The following is a 15,631-nucleotide window of genomic DNA, read 5'->3' as shown; positions in this document are numbered from 1 at the left end:
GGGTGCATTTGAGGCTCTTAACATGCTTCAAATTGCATGAAACTCAACATGCATATCAGATTTATTAGGTACTAGGCATGTGTGAAGTTTCAGAAACGGGCGCGGTGGAGGGGCTCAGTAGCGCCACCTTTAGTCAAAAATGGGGTATTAGTTTTACCTACAGTAACAAAAATCTGTATTTATATTTATCTCCCCGAGCCGGACAACTTTCTAATTGACAGTCATTAGCTCCGACCAACAGGAAGTCAGATATTTTGGTTTGAATGTGATTTGATGGGAATTTTGCCAGTCTCTCTCAGTGTCTGTGTGTGTGAGAGAGGAGGGGGGGCTTTATTTTAACCCTTTCTCTGCTGTGTGGGACTTCTCGGGCACTTTTGGGGCCCTTAACGTGCTCGAAAACTCTTGAAACTTTGCACACAGGTCAGAACCTGCGGCCATCAGGGCTGGGCTGAAGCTGGTACCCGGGCGTGGCAGGGGAGCTCAACAGCGCCCCCTTGAACGTGGTCCGAAAAACTTGGTCCATATATCAAACACGTTTGCATGTAATAATATAAACTCGGTACACATATAGATTTAATCGGGCCGAACAACTTTCGTGCTCTAAGTTTTACGCCAGTCCAACAGGAAGTCGGCTATTATGGGCTGTATGAAAATGCAAGCCCCTGGAATTTGATATACTCCTCCAAGAAAAATTATCCTATCGCCACCAAACTCGGTCAGCATGAAGTCAAGACATTGAGGACGCTAAATTGCGGACGGATTTTTGATATCTCGAACGGTTTGGCCGTGGCGAGGAAACGAAGTTATGGCGAGAAAAGAAAAACACAATGTGTTATAACGTCTTCATACATTTATTGATCTTGATGAAACTTCAGCAGTGCGTTTGTTGTAAGAGGGCGATCACATGGATGTGACTATTGTGAGTCAAAGTTATAGCGCCACCAACTGGCAGCAGGAAGTGTGTTACTTTTAAGATACTTTTGACTAAAGTGGGTGGGTTATTTTTACCTACAGTCACAAAACTCGGTCTGTATATTGTGCTTATCGATCCGGACAACTTTCTCATTTACAGTCATTAGCTCCGACCAACAGGAAGTCAGATATTTTGGTTTGAATGTGGTTTTGTCTCTCTCTGACAGAGTTCCCCCTGCCATTCTCTGTGTGTGTGTGTGTGTGTGTGTGTGTGTGTGGGGAGGGAGGGAGGGAGGGCACACACACAGACAGCCCCCCCCTTTTCTGTGTGTGTTTGGAGGGGAGCAGAAAGACTCACACTAGAGTGCGGATCGGGCCAAATTTTTCAGTCCGAGCCCGGCCCGCGTCCGACAGAGCAGTAACCGAACCCGACCCGAGCCCGACAGGCATAAAGATATTTATGTTCGAGCCCGACCCGAGCCCGACAGTTAAAATCCCATTTTTTTCTCATACTAATGACAATTGTACGTTTTTTTGTGTGGAAAGCCCGCTTTTATTAAGCAACTGTAGGAAGGCAATCGGAAATGTCAACAGGACAAGCGCATCAGCGCGCGGAGCAACAAGCGCTCTTAACACCTGGCGCGCGCACATTATGCACGCGTTTCGTTGTCACGGCTACATAAACAAATGTCCGCACACAGGAAGACGGATGTTATGGTAATATTTTACATGTATTTTAATCACAAAAACGAACGTTTGCATCAAGTGAAAGCATCAGGCACATCGGCTACCTACATAATAAGCTGTTTTAAATTTAAAATGTTCAATGCCTTATCGCGCTGATGTGACCGAGCCTGACCCGAACCCGAACATCATTTCTAAATATCTGTCCGAACCCGGCCCGGCCCGTCGGGTACCGGCGGGTCTCGTCGGGCTCGGGTCGGGTATCCATCCTCTAACTCACACTGATGCAAGCTCTAAAGCAGACTTCTTCTCGACAGTCAAAGCGGGGTTACGTTATTGCCCGTCGTGCACAGGAACCCGAAAGACAACGGGGTGGCGGCTTTTTATATATATATATATATATATATATATATATATATATATATATATATATATATATATATATATATATATAAATATAGCTGCAAGCAGCGATGGAGGGCCCAAGCCGGTGGCAGCGCCAGCCCGGTGCCTTTAGTGTAACTAAAGGCACCAGGGTGGCGGTGCCACCGGCTTGGGCCCGTAATCGCTGCTTGCAGCTATATTTATTATTATTATTCTTTATTATTATTATTTTACTACCTTTTGGGCACTTTTGGGGGCCTTAACGTGCTCAAAAACTCTTGAAACTTTGCACAAATGTCAGAACCCGCGGCCATTAGGGCCCGACTGAAGCTGGGACCCGGGCGTGGTAGGGGGGCTCGGCAGCGCCCCCTGGAATGGGATTCAAAAACATGTCCATATATCAAACACGCTTGAATGTAATAATATGATACTCGGTACACATATAGATCTCATCGGGCCGAACAACTTTCGTGCTCTAAGTTTTACGCCAGTCCAACAGGAAGTCGGCTATTATGGGCTGTATGGAAACGCATGTTCTGGCATTTGAAACACTTCTCCCAGAGAATTCATCCGATGACCACGAAACTCGGTGTGCATGAAGTCAAGACATGGAGGATGCTAAATTGCGGACGGATTTTTGATATCTCGAACGGTTTGGCCATGGCGAGGAAACGAATTTATGATTAAAAAAGGATGCATAAAGTGTGTTATAACTTAGTTATAGTTTTACCTACAGTTACAAAACTCAGCGTGTATATTGATATTATCAAGCCGAACAACTTTCTAATTTACAGTCATTAGCTCCGACCAACAGAAAGTCAGATATTGTGGTTTGAATGTGAATTGTGTCTCTCTCTGTCTCTCTGCTATTCTGTGTGTGTGTGTGTGTCTGTCTGTGTGGGGTGGGGAGGGGAGGGGGGATCTATGTATGTGTGTGTGTGAGGAGGGGGGCTAGTTTAGTTTAACCCTTTCTCTGCTGTGTGCAAAATCTCGGGCACTTTTGGGGCCCTTAACGTGCTCGAAAACTCTTGAAATTTTGCACACAGGTTAGAACCCGCGGCCGGGCTGAAGCTGGTACCCGGGCGTGGCAGGGGGGCTCGACAGCGCCCCCTGGAATGGGAGCGCCCCCTGGAATGGGATTCAAAAACATGTCCATATATCAAACACGCTTGAATGTAATAATATGATACTCGGTACACATATAGATCTCATCGGGCCGAACAACTTTCGTGCTCTAAGTTTTACGCCAGTCCAACAGGAAGTCGGCTATTATGGGCTGTATGGAAACGCATGTTCTGGCATTTGAAACACTTCTCCCAGAGAATTCATCCGATGACCACGAAACTCGGTGTGCATGAAGTCAAGACATGGAGGATGCTAAATTGCGGACGGATTTTTGATATCTCGAACGGTCGAGGAAACGAATTTATGATTAAAAAAGGATGCATAAAGTGTGTTATAACTTAGTTATAGTTTTACCTACAGTTACAAAACTCAGCGTGTATATTGATATTATCAAGCCGAACAACTTTCTAATTTACAGTCATTAGCTCCGACCAACAGAAAGTCAGATATTGTGGTTTGAATGTGAATTGTGTCTCTCTCTGTCTCTCTGCTATTCTGTGTGTGTGTGTGTGTCTGTCTGTGTGGGGTGGGGAGGGGAGGGGGGATCTATGTATGTGTGTGTGTGAGGAGGAAGGGCTAGTTTAGTTTAACCCTTTCTCTGCTGTGTGCAAAATCTCGGGCACTTTTGGGGCCCTTAACGTGCTCGAAAACTCTTGAAATTTTGCACACAGGTTAGAACCCGCGGCCGGGCTGAAGCTGGTACCCGGGCGTGGCAGGGGGGCTCGACAGCGCCCCCTGGAATGGGATTCAAACACTTGTCCGTATATCAAACACGCTTGCATGTAATAATATGACACTCGGTACACATTTAGATCTCATCGGGCCAAACAACTTTCGTGCTCTAAGTTTTACGCCAGTCCAACAGGAAGTCGGCTATTGTGGGTGGTATGAAAACGCATGCCCCTGGAATTTGAAACACTCTTTCTAGAAAATTCATCCAATCGCAACCAAACTCGGTCAGCATGACGTCAAGACATTGAGGATACTAAATTGCTGACGGATTTTTGATATCTCGAACAGTTTGGCTGTGGCGAGGAAACGAAATTATGGCGAGAAAAGAGAAACACGATGTGTTATAACGTCTTCATACATTAATTGATCTTGATGAAACTTCAGTAGCGTGTTTGTTGTAAGAGAGCGATCACATGGATGTAACTAATGTGAGTCAAAGTTATAGTGCCACCAACTGGCAGCAGGAAGTGTGTTACTTTTGACAAAAGTGGGGGGGTTAGTTTTACCTACAGTCACAATACTTGGTATGTATATTGTGCTTATCGATCCGGACAACTTTCTGATTTACAGTCATTAGCTCCGACCAACAGGAAGTCAGATATTTTTTTAGTTTCAAAAGTTATCTGTCTCTGTCTCCCTTTGGCTGTCATTACCCTCCCCTCACTCCCACAGTCTCACTTATTTCTTTCTGTATCAAATAATATTACCATAAACAAAAAGTTTGAGTTTCTTTTTCAATCAATGTATTATGTGTAACTTAAAAATAAGCAGATTAAACAGATATGTTTGAGGGCAAGACATGAAAACGATGAAATATAATATAGTATTAGTAAACATTTGGTTAAATAAAATCGAGTGATACATAGGGCTATATTGCCCTCTCGACAGTCAAAGCGGGTTACGTTATTGCCCGTCGTGCACAGGAACCCGAAAGGCAACGGGGGTGGCGGCTTTATATATATATATATAAATATAGCTGCAAGCAGCGATGGAGGGCCCAAGCCGGGGGCACCGCCACCCCGGTGCCTTTAGTGTAACTAAAGGCACCAGGGTGGCGGTGCCACCGGCTTGGGCCCGTAATCGCTGCTTGCAGCTATATTTATTATTATATTACTACCTTTTGGGCACTTTTGGGGGCCTTAACGTGCTCAAAAACTCTTGAAACTTTGCACAAATGTCAGAACCCGCGGCCATTAGAGCCGGACTGAAGCTGGTACCCGGGCGTGGCAGGGGGGCTCGACAGCGCCCCCTGGAACGAGGTCCGAAAACTTGGTCCATAAATCAAACACGCTTGCGTGGAATAATATGAAACTCGGTACACTTATAGATCTCATCGGTTCATATATCCTTCGTGCTCTGACTTTTTACCCCAGCCCAACAGGAAGTCGGCTATTTGGCGTAGTTTAAAAAACACATGCAATGGAATTTAAAATACTCCTCCTAGACGATTCAACCAATCACCACGAAACTCGGTGTGTATGAAGTCAAGACATGGAGGATGAAAAATTGCCAGGGGATTTTTGATATCTCGAATGGTTTGGCCGTGGCGAGGAAACGAATTTATGGCGAATATTGGAAACAGGAAGTGTGTTATAACATCCTCATACATTAATTGATCTTGATGAAACTTCAGCAGTGTGTTCGCTGTAAGAGGCCGATCACATGGATGTGACTATTGTGAGTCAAAGTTATAGCGCCACCAACTGGCAGCAGGAAGTGTGTCACTTTCAAAATGCTTTGAATTCACCCTCTTATTTTTACCCGATTTGCTTCAAACTTTATGTGTATAATGTAAACACACGGCAGATGTAGACCTCTGAAAGAATTATTGATATCTTAAATACTGTTGCCATGGCAACGCTTTAAACTTTTATATTCTTTTTGGGTGCATTTGAGGCTCTTAACATGCTTCAAATTGCATGAAACTCAACATGCATATCAGATTTATTAGGTACTAGGCATGTGTGAAGTTTCAGAAACGGGCGCGGTCGAGGGGCTCAGTAGCGCCACCTTTAGTCAAAAATGGGGTATTAGTTTTACCTACAGTAACAAAAATCGGTATTTATATTTATCTCCCCGAGCCGGACAACTTTCTAATTTACAGTCATTAGCTCCGACCAACAGGAAGTCAGATATTTTGGTTTGAATGTGATTTGATGGGAATTTTGCCAGTCTCTCTCAGTGTCTGTGTGTGTGAGAGAGGAGGGGGGCTTTATTTTAACCCTTTCTCTGCTGTGTGGGACTTCTCGGGCACTTTTGGGGCCCTTAACGTGCTCGAAAACTCTTGAAACTTTGCACACAGGTCAGAACCTGCGGCCATCAGGGCTGGGCTGAAGCTGGTACCCGGGCGTGGCAGGGGAGCTCAACAGCGCCCCCTTGAACGTGGTCCGAAAAACTTGGTCCATATATCAAACACGTTTGCATGTAATAATATGAAACTCGGTACACATATAGATTTAATCGGGCCGAACAACTTTCGTGCTCTAAGTTTTACGCCAGTCCAACAGGAAGTCGGCTATTATGGCTGTATGAAAATGCATGCCCCTGGAATTTTGATATACTCGTCCAAGAAAAATTATCCTATCGCCACCAAACTCGGTCAGCATGAAGTCAAGACATTGAGGACGCTAAATTGCGGACGGATTTTTGATATCTCGAACGGTTTGGCCGTGGCGAGGAAACGAAGTTATGGCGAGAAAAGAAAAACACAATGTGTTATAACGTCTTCATACATTTATTGATCTTGATGAAACTTCAGCAGTGTGTTTGTTGTAAGAGGGCAATCACATGGATGTGTGACTATTGTGAGTCAAAGTTATAGCGCCACCAACTGGCAGCAGGAAGTGTGTTACTTTCAAGATACTTTTGACTAAAGTGGGTGGGTATTTTTACCTACAGTCACAAAACTCGGTCTGTATATTGTGCTTATCGATCCGGACAACTTTCTCATTTACAGTCATTAGCTCTCGACCAACAGGAAGTCAGATATTTTGGTTTGAATGTGGTTTTGTCTCTCTCTGACAGAGTTCCCCCATGCCATTCTCTCTGTGTGTGTGTGTGTGTGGGGGGGGGGGGGGGGGGGGAGGGAGGGAGGGGGGGGGAGGGGAGGGAGGGAGGGAGGGCACACACACAGACAGCCCCCCCCTTTTCTGTGTGTGTTTGGAGGGAGCAGAAAGACTCACACTGATGCAAGCTCTAAAGCAGACTTCTTCTCGACAGTCAAAGCGGGGGTTACGTTATTGCCCGTCGTGCACAGGAACCCGAAAGGCAAGGCGGGGTAGCGGCTTTATATATATATATATATATATATATATATATAAATAAATATAGCTGCAAGCAGTGATTACGGGCCCAAGCCGGTGGCAGCGCCAGCCCGGTGCCTTTAGTGTAACTAAAGGCACCAGTGGTGGCGGTGCCACCGGCTTGGCCCGTAATCGCTGCTTGCAGCTCTATATTTATTTATTATTATTAGGGCCCGAGGCACCGATGGTGCGAGGACACTATTGGAATTGCTCTGTTTATTATTATTATTATTATTAGGGCCCGAGCACCGATGGTGCGAGGACACTATTGGAATTGCTCTGTTTATTATTATTATTATTATTATTATTATTATTATTTTCCGCATTTATCGCATTTTTGAGGGCCTAACATGCACGAAAACTCACGAAAATTTGCACACGCGTCAGAACTGGCGAAAATTGACATCTGATATGCGTTTCAGAATTGGGCAGGGTAAAATGGCTCGATAGCGCCACCTATAAAGGTTCAACGGATTGCGCCTCCCGCTACGTTTCACGTATGTGTACGAAATTCGGTACATACATGTAATGACCCAATACCTACAAAAAAGTCTCTTGGAGCATAGCCTTAAACACAACAGGAAGTCAGCCATTTTGAACTTCCTCTCTGATTTTTGTGCAGTTTTTGCCATTTTCAGGCCTCGTACTTTAACGAACTCCTCCTACAGTTTTAATCTGATCATCTTCAAATTTGGTGAGTGTAATCTTAAGGCCTTTGCGACGTTAAATTGCGAAGATCTAGAGTTTTCGTCGAAGGGCGTGTCCTCGGCGGCCTGACGAATTTTGATGTTTCGCCTTGAAACAGGAAGTTGCTGTAACTCAGGCAAACAATGTCCAATCTGCCCCAAACTTCACACGTTTGATAAGAGTTCTGCCCTGAACACATGACCATGCTCAAATTCAGTTACAGTCATAGCGCCACCTGCTGGCAACAGGAAGTGACATGTTTAACACTGTTTTTGGACTCCTAATAACATATAAAAATTTGCCAGCAAGTGCTTAACATGTTAACAACATACTAGAAACATGCTAAAACATGCTAGCAAACATTAGCTAAGTGCTAAAGCATGCTATTACTGCAATTAAATAGGAATTTGCTGTAACTCAGGCATTGAATGTCCAATCTGCCCCAAACTTCACACGGTTGATAAGCGTTCTGTCCTGAACACATGACCATGCTCAAATTCAGTTACAGTCATAGCGCCACCTGCTGGCAACAGGAAGTGACATGTTTAACACTGTTTTGGACTCCTAATAACATACAAAAAAGTGCCAGCAAGTGTTAAACATGTTAACAACATACTAGAAACATGCTAAAACATGTTAGCAAACATTAGCTAGGTGCTAAATCATGCTATTAATGCAATTAAATAGGAATTTGCTGTAACTCAGGCATTGGATGTTTAATCTGCCCCAAACTTCACACGGTTGAATATTCTCATGTTTAACACATTTACATGAGAATATTCAGTTATAGTAATAGCGCCACCTGCTGGCAACAGGAAGTGACATGTTTAACACTGTTTTGGACTCCTAATAACATACAAAAAAGTGCCAGCAAGTGTTAAACATGTTAACAACATACTAGAAACATGCTAAAACATGCTAGCAAACATTAGCTAGGTGCTAAATCATGCTATTAATGCAATTAAATAGGAATTTGCTGTAACTCAGGCATTGGATGTTTAATCTGCCCCAAACTTCACACGGTTGAATATTCTCATGTTTAACACATTTACATGAGAATATTCAGTTATAGTAATAGCGCCACCTGCTGGCAACAGGAAGTGACATGTTTAACACTGTTTTGGACTCCTAATAACATACAAAAAAGTGCCAGCAAGTGTTAAACATGTTAACAACATACTAGAAACATGCTAAAACATGTTAGCAAACATTAGCTAGGTGCTAAATCATGCTATTAATGCAATTAAATAGGAATTTGCTGTAACTCAGGCATTGGATGTTTAATCTGCCCCAAACTTCACACGGTTGAATATTCTCATGTTTAACACATTTACATGAGAATATTCAGTTATAGTAATAGCGCCACCTACTGGCAACAGGAAATGACATGTTTAACACTGTGATGCAGTACTAGCAACATATTAAATATGCCATTGAGTTATATACATGTTAGAAACATGTTAAAACATGCTAGCAATTCTTAGCTAAGTGCTAAAGCACGCTAATGCAATGAAACAGGAAGTTGGTGTTACTGAAGAAGGCAATGTCCAATCTGCCCCAAACTTCACACGTTTGATAAGAGTCCTGCCCTGAACACATCTACATGACAATTTTAAGTTAAAGTAATAGCGCCACCTACTGTCGACAGGAAGTGACACGTTTTACACTGTGATGCATTACTAGCGACATATTTAATATGCCATTGAGTTCTAAACACGCTAGAAACATGCTAAAACATGCTAGCAACACTTATCTGAGTTATAACGCATGCTATTATCCCCGTAATCAAGGACATTTTTGTAACTGACTTTGACATACTCCTCCTATTTTTACCTACTTAAATGCACATTGCCCACCGTGCTCTGTCTTCCTAAAGCCACCGGGTGGCGGTGGCACGGGTGCGAGGGCCCTTTCATCGCTGCTTGTTATTATTATTAGGGCCCGAGCACCGATGGTGTGAGGACCCTCTTGGAATTGCTCTGTTTATTATTATTATTATTATTATTATTCTTCTTCTCCGCATTTAATCGCATTTTTGAGGGCCTAAACATGCACGAAAACTCACGAAAATTTGCACACGCGTCAGAACTGGCGAAAATTGACATCTGATATGCGTTTCAGAATTGGGCGGGGTAAAATGGCTCGATAGCGCCACCTATAAAGGTTCAACGGAGTGCGCCTCCCGCTACGTTTCACGTACGTGTACGAAATTCGGTACATACATGTAATGACCCAATACCTACAAAAAAGTCTCTTGGAGCATAGCCTTAAACACAACAGGAAGTCAGCCATTTTGAACTTCCTCTCTGATTTTTGTGCAGTTTTTGGCATTTTCAGGCCTCGTACTTTAACGAACTCCTCCTACAGTTTTAATCTGATCATCTTCAAATTTGGTGAGTGTAATCTTAAGGCCTTTGCGACGTTAAATTGCGAAGATCTAGAGTTTTCGTCGAAGGGCGTGTCCTCGGCGGCCTGACAAATTTTGATGTTTCGCCATGAAACAGGAAGTTGCTGTAACTCAGGCAAACAATGTCCAATCTGCCCCAAACTTCACACGTTTGATAAGAGTTCAGTCCTGAACACATGACCATGCTCAAATTCAGTTACAGTCATAGCGCCACCTGCTGGCAACAGGAAGTGACATGTTTAACACTGTTTTGGACTCCTAATAACATATAAAAAATTGCCAGCAAGTGCTAAACATGTTAAAAACATACTACAAACATGCTAAAACATGCTAGCAAACATTAGCTAAGTGCTAAAGCATGCTATTACTGCAATTAAATAGGAATTTAATGTAACTCAGGCATGGAATGTCCAATCTGCCCCAAACCTCACACGTTTGATAAGAGTTCTGGTCTGAACACATGACCATGCTCAAATTTAGTTACAGTCATAGCGCCACCTGCTGGCAACAGGAAGTGACATGTTTAACACTGTTTTGGACTCCTAATAACATATAAAAAAGTGCCACCAAGTGCTAACCATGCTAACAACATACTAGAAACATGCTAAAACATGCTAGCAAACATTAGCTAGGTGCTAAAGCATGCTATTACTGCAATTAAATAGGAATTTGCTGTAACTGAGGCATTGAATGTCCAATCTGCCCCAAACTTCACACGGTTGTATATTCTCATGTTTAACACATTTACATGAGAATATTCAGTTGTAGTAATAGCGCCACCTGCTGGCAACAGGAAGTGACATGTTCAACACTGTGATGCAGTACTAGCAACATATTAAATATGCCATTGAGTTATACACATGTTAGAAACCTATTAAAACATGCTAGCAATTCTTAGCTAAGTGGTAAAGCACGCTAATGCAATGCAACAGGAAGTTGTTGTTACTCAAGTAGGCAATGTCCAATCTGCCCCAAACTTCACACGTTTGATAAGAGTTCTGCCCTGAACACATCTACATGACACTTTTCAGTTATAGTAATAGCGCCACCTACTGGCAACAGGAAGTGACATGTTTAACACTGTGATGCAGTACTAGCAACATATTAAATATGCCATTGAGTTATAAACATGTTATAAACATGTTAAAACATGCTAGCAATTCTTATCTAAGTGCTAAAGCACGCTAATGCAATGCAACAGGAAGTTGTTGTTACTCAAGTAGGCAATGTCCAATCTGCCCCAAACTTCACACGTTTGATAAGAGTTCTGTCCTGAACACATCTACATGACACTTTTCAGTTATAGTAATAGCGCCACCTACTGTCGACAGGAAGTGACACGTTTTACACTGTGATGCATTACTAGCGACATATTTAATATGCCATTGAGTTATAAACATGTTAGAAACATGTTAAAACATGCTAGCAATTCTTAGCTAAGTGCTAAAGCACGCTAATGCAATGAAACAGGAAGTTGGTGTTACTGAAGAAAGCAATGTCCAATCTGCCCCAAACTTCACACGTTTGATAAGAGTCCTGCCCTGAACACATCTACATGACAATTTTAAGTTAAAGTAATAGCGCCACCTACCGTCGACAGGAAGTGACACGTTTTACACTGTGATGCATTACTAGCGACATATTTAATATGCCATTGAGTTCTAAACATGCTAGAAACATGCTAAAACATGCTAGCAACACTTATCTGAGTTATAACGCATGCTATTATCCCCATAATCAAGGACATTTTTGTAACTGACTTTGACATACTCCTCCTATTTTTACCTACTTAAATGCACATTGCCCACCGTGCTCTGTCTTCCTAAAGCCACCGGGTGGCGGTGACACGGGTGCGAGGGCCCTTTCATCGCTGCTTGCAGCTTTAATTATTATTATTTTCCGCATTTGATCGCATTTTTGAGGGCCTAAACATGCACGAAAACTCACGAAAATTTGCACACGCGTCAGAACTGGCGAAAATTGACATCTGATATGCGTTTCAGAATTGGGCGGGGTAAAATGGCTCGATAGCGCCACCTATAAAGGTTCAACGGAGTGCGCCTCCCGCTACGTTTCACGTACGTGTACGAAATTCGGTACATACATGTAATGACCCAATACCTACAAAAAAGTCTCTTGGAGCATAGCCTTAAACACAACAGGAAGTCAGCCATTTTGAACTTCCTCTCTGATTTTTGTGCAGTTTTTGCCATTTTCAGGCCTCGTACTTTAACGAACTCCTCCTACAGTTTTAATCTGATCATCTTCAAATTTGGTGAGTGTAATCTTAAGGCCTTTGCGACGTTAAATTGCGAAGATCTAGAGTTTTCGTCGAAGGGCGTGTCCTCGGCGGCCTGACAAATTTTGATGTTTCGCCATGAAACAGGAAGTTGCTGTAACTAAGGCAAACAATGTCCAATCTGCCCCAAACTTCACACGTTTGATAAGCGTTCTGTCCTGAACACATGACCATGCTCAAATTCAGTTACAGTCATAGCGCCACCTGCTGGCAACAGGAAGTGACATGTTTAACACCGTTTTGGACTCCTAATTAACATATACAAAATTGCCAGCAAGTGCTAAACATGTTAACAACATACTAGAAACATGCTAAAACATGCTAGCAAACATTAGCTAAGTGCTAAAGCATGCTATTACTGCAATTAAATAGGAATTTGCTGTAACTCAGGCATTGAATGCCCAATCTGCCCCAAACTTCACACGTTTGATAAGAGTTCTGTCCTGAACACATTTACATGAGAATATTCAGTTATAGTAATAGCGCCACCTATTGGCAACAGGAAGTGACATGTTTAACACTGTGATGCTGTACTAGCAACATATTAAATAAACCATTGAGTTATAAACATGTTAGAAACCTGTTAAAACATGCTAGCAATTCTTAGCTAAGTGCTAAAGCATGCTAATGCAATGAAACAGGAAGTTGTTGTTACTCAAGTAGGCAATGTCCAATCTGCCCCAAACTTCACAGGTTTGATAAGAGTCCTGCCCTGAACACATCTACATGAGAATAATCAGTTAGAGTAATAGCGCCACCTGCTGGCAACAGGAAGTGTCATGTTTAACACCATTTTGGACTCCTAATAACATATAAAAAATTGCCAGCAAGTGCTGAACATGTTAACAACATACGGGAACCATGCTAAAACATGCTAACAAACATTAGCTAAGTGCTAAAGCATGCTATTCCTGCAATTAAATAGGAATTTGCTGTAACTCAGGCATTGAATGTTCAATTTGCCCCAATTTCACACGTTTGATAAGAGTTCTGCCCTGAACACATCTACATGACACTTTTCAGTTATAGTAATAGCGCCACCTACTGGCAACAGGAAGTGACATGGTTAACACTGTGATGCAGTACTAGCAACATATTAAATATGCCATTGAGTAATAAACATGTTAGAAACCTGTTAAAACATGCTAGCAATTCTTAGCTAAGTGCTAAAGCATGCTAATGCAATGAAACGGGAAGTTATTGTTACTGAAGAAGACAATGTCCAATCTGCCCCAAACTTCACATGTTTGATAAGAGTCCTGCCCTGAACACATCTACATGACAATTTTAAGTTAAAGTAATAGCGCCACCTACCGTCGACAGGAAGTGACACGTTTTAAACTGTGATGCATTGCTAGCGACATATTTAATATGCCATTGAGTTCTAAACACGCTAGAAACATGCTAAAACATGCTAGCAACACTTATCTGAGTGATAACGCATGCTATTATACCCATAATAAAGGACATTTTTGTAACTGACTTTGACATACTACTCCTATTTTTACCTACTTAAATGCACATTGCCCACCGTGCTCTGTCTTCCTAAAGCCACCGGGTGGCGGTGGCACGGGTGCGAGGGCCCTTTCATCGCTGCTTGCAGCTTTAATTATTATTATTATTATTATTTTACTACCTTTTGGGCACTTTTGGGGGCCTTAACGTGCTCAAAAACTCTTGAAACTTTGCACAAATGTCAGAACCTGCGGCCATCAGGGCCCGACTGAAGCTGGGACCCGGGCGTGGCAGGGGGGCTCGCCAGCGCCCCCTGGAATGGGATTCAAAAACATGTCCATATCTCAAACACGCTTGCATGTAATAATATGAAACTCGGTACACATATAGATCTCATCGGGCCGAACAACTTTCGTGCTCTAAGTTTTACGCCAGTCCAACAGGAAGTCGGTTATTATGGGCTGGATGGAAACGCATGTTCTGGCATTTGAAACACTTGTCCTAGAGAATTCATCGGATGACCACGAAACTCGGTGTGCATGAAGTCAAGACATGGAGGATGCTAAATTGCGAGGGGATTTTTGATATCTCGAACGGTTTGGCCGTGGCGAGGAAACGAATTTATGGCGAATATTGGAAACAGGAAGTGTGTTATAACATCCTCATACATTAACTGATCTTGATGAAACTTCAGCAGTGTGTTTGTTGTAAGAGGCCGATCACATGGATGTGACTATTGTGAGTCAAAGTTATAGCGCCACCAACTGGCAGCAGGAAGTGTGTCACTTTCAAAATGCTTTGAAATCACCCTCTTATTTTTACCCGATTTGCTTCAAACTTCATCTGTATAATGTAAACACACGGCAGATGTAGACCTGTGAAAGGATTATTGATATCTTAAATACTGTTGCCATGGCAACGCATCAAACTTTAATATTCTTTTTGGGTGCATTTGAGGCTCTTAACATGCTTCAAATTGCATGAAACTCAACATGCATATCAGATTTATTAGGTACTAGGCATGTGTGAAGTTTCAGAAACGGGCGTGGTAAGGGGCTCAGTAGCGCCACCTTTAGTCAAAAATGGGGTATTAGTTTTACCTACAGTAACAAAAATCTGTATTTATATTTATCTCCCCGAGCCGGACAACTTTCTAATTTACAGTCATTAGCTCCGACCAACAGGAAGTCAGATATTTTGGTTTGAATGTGATTTGATGGGAATTTTGCCAGTCTCTCTCAGTGTCTGTGTGTGTGAGAGAGGAGGGGGGCTTTATTTTAACCCTTTCTCTGCTGTGTGGGACTTCTCGGGCACTTTTGGGGCCCTTAACGTGCTCGAAAACTCTTGAAACTTTGCACACAGGTCAGAACCTGCGGCCATTAGAGCCGGACTGAAGCTGGTACCCGGGCGTGGCAGGGGAGCTCAACAGCGCCCCCTTGAACGTGGTCCGAAAAACTTGGTCCATATATCAAACACGTTTGCATGTAATAATATGAAACTCGGTACACATTTAGATATCATCGGGCCGAACAACTTTCGTGCTCTAAGTTTTACGCCAGTCCAACAGGAAGTCGGCTATTATGGGTTGTATGAAAACGCATGCCCCTGGAATTTGATATACTCCTCCAAGAAAAATTATCCTAT

This window comes from Phoxinus phoxinus, assembly GCF_949152265.1.
Source record: "Phoxinus phoxinus genome assembly, chromosome: 4".
Taxonomy (NCBI): domain Eukaryota; kingdom Metazoa; phylum Chordata; class Actinopteri; order Cypriniformes; family Leuciscidae; genus Phoxinus; species Phoxinus phoxinus.
This window is presented reverse-complemented; position numbering follows the sequence as displayed.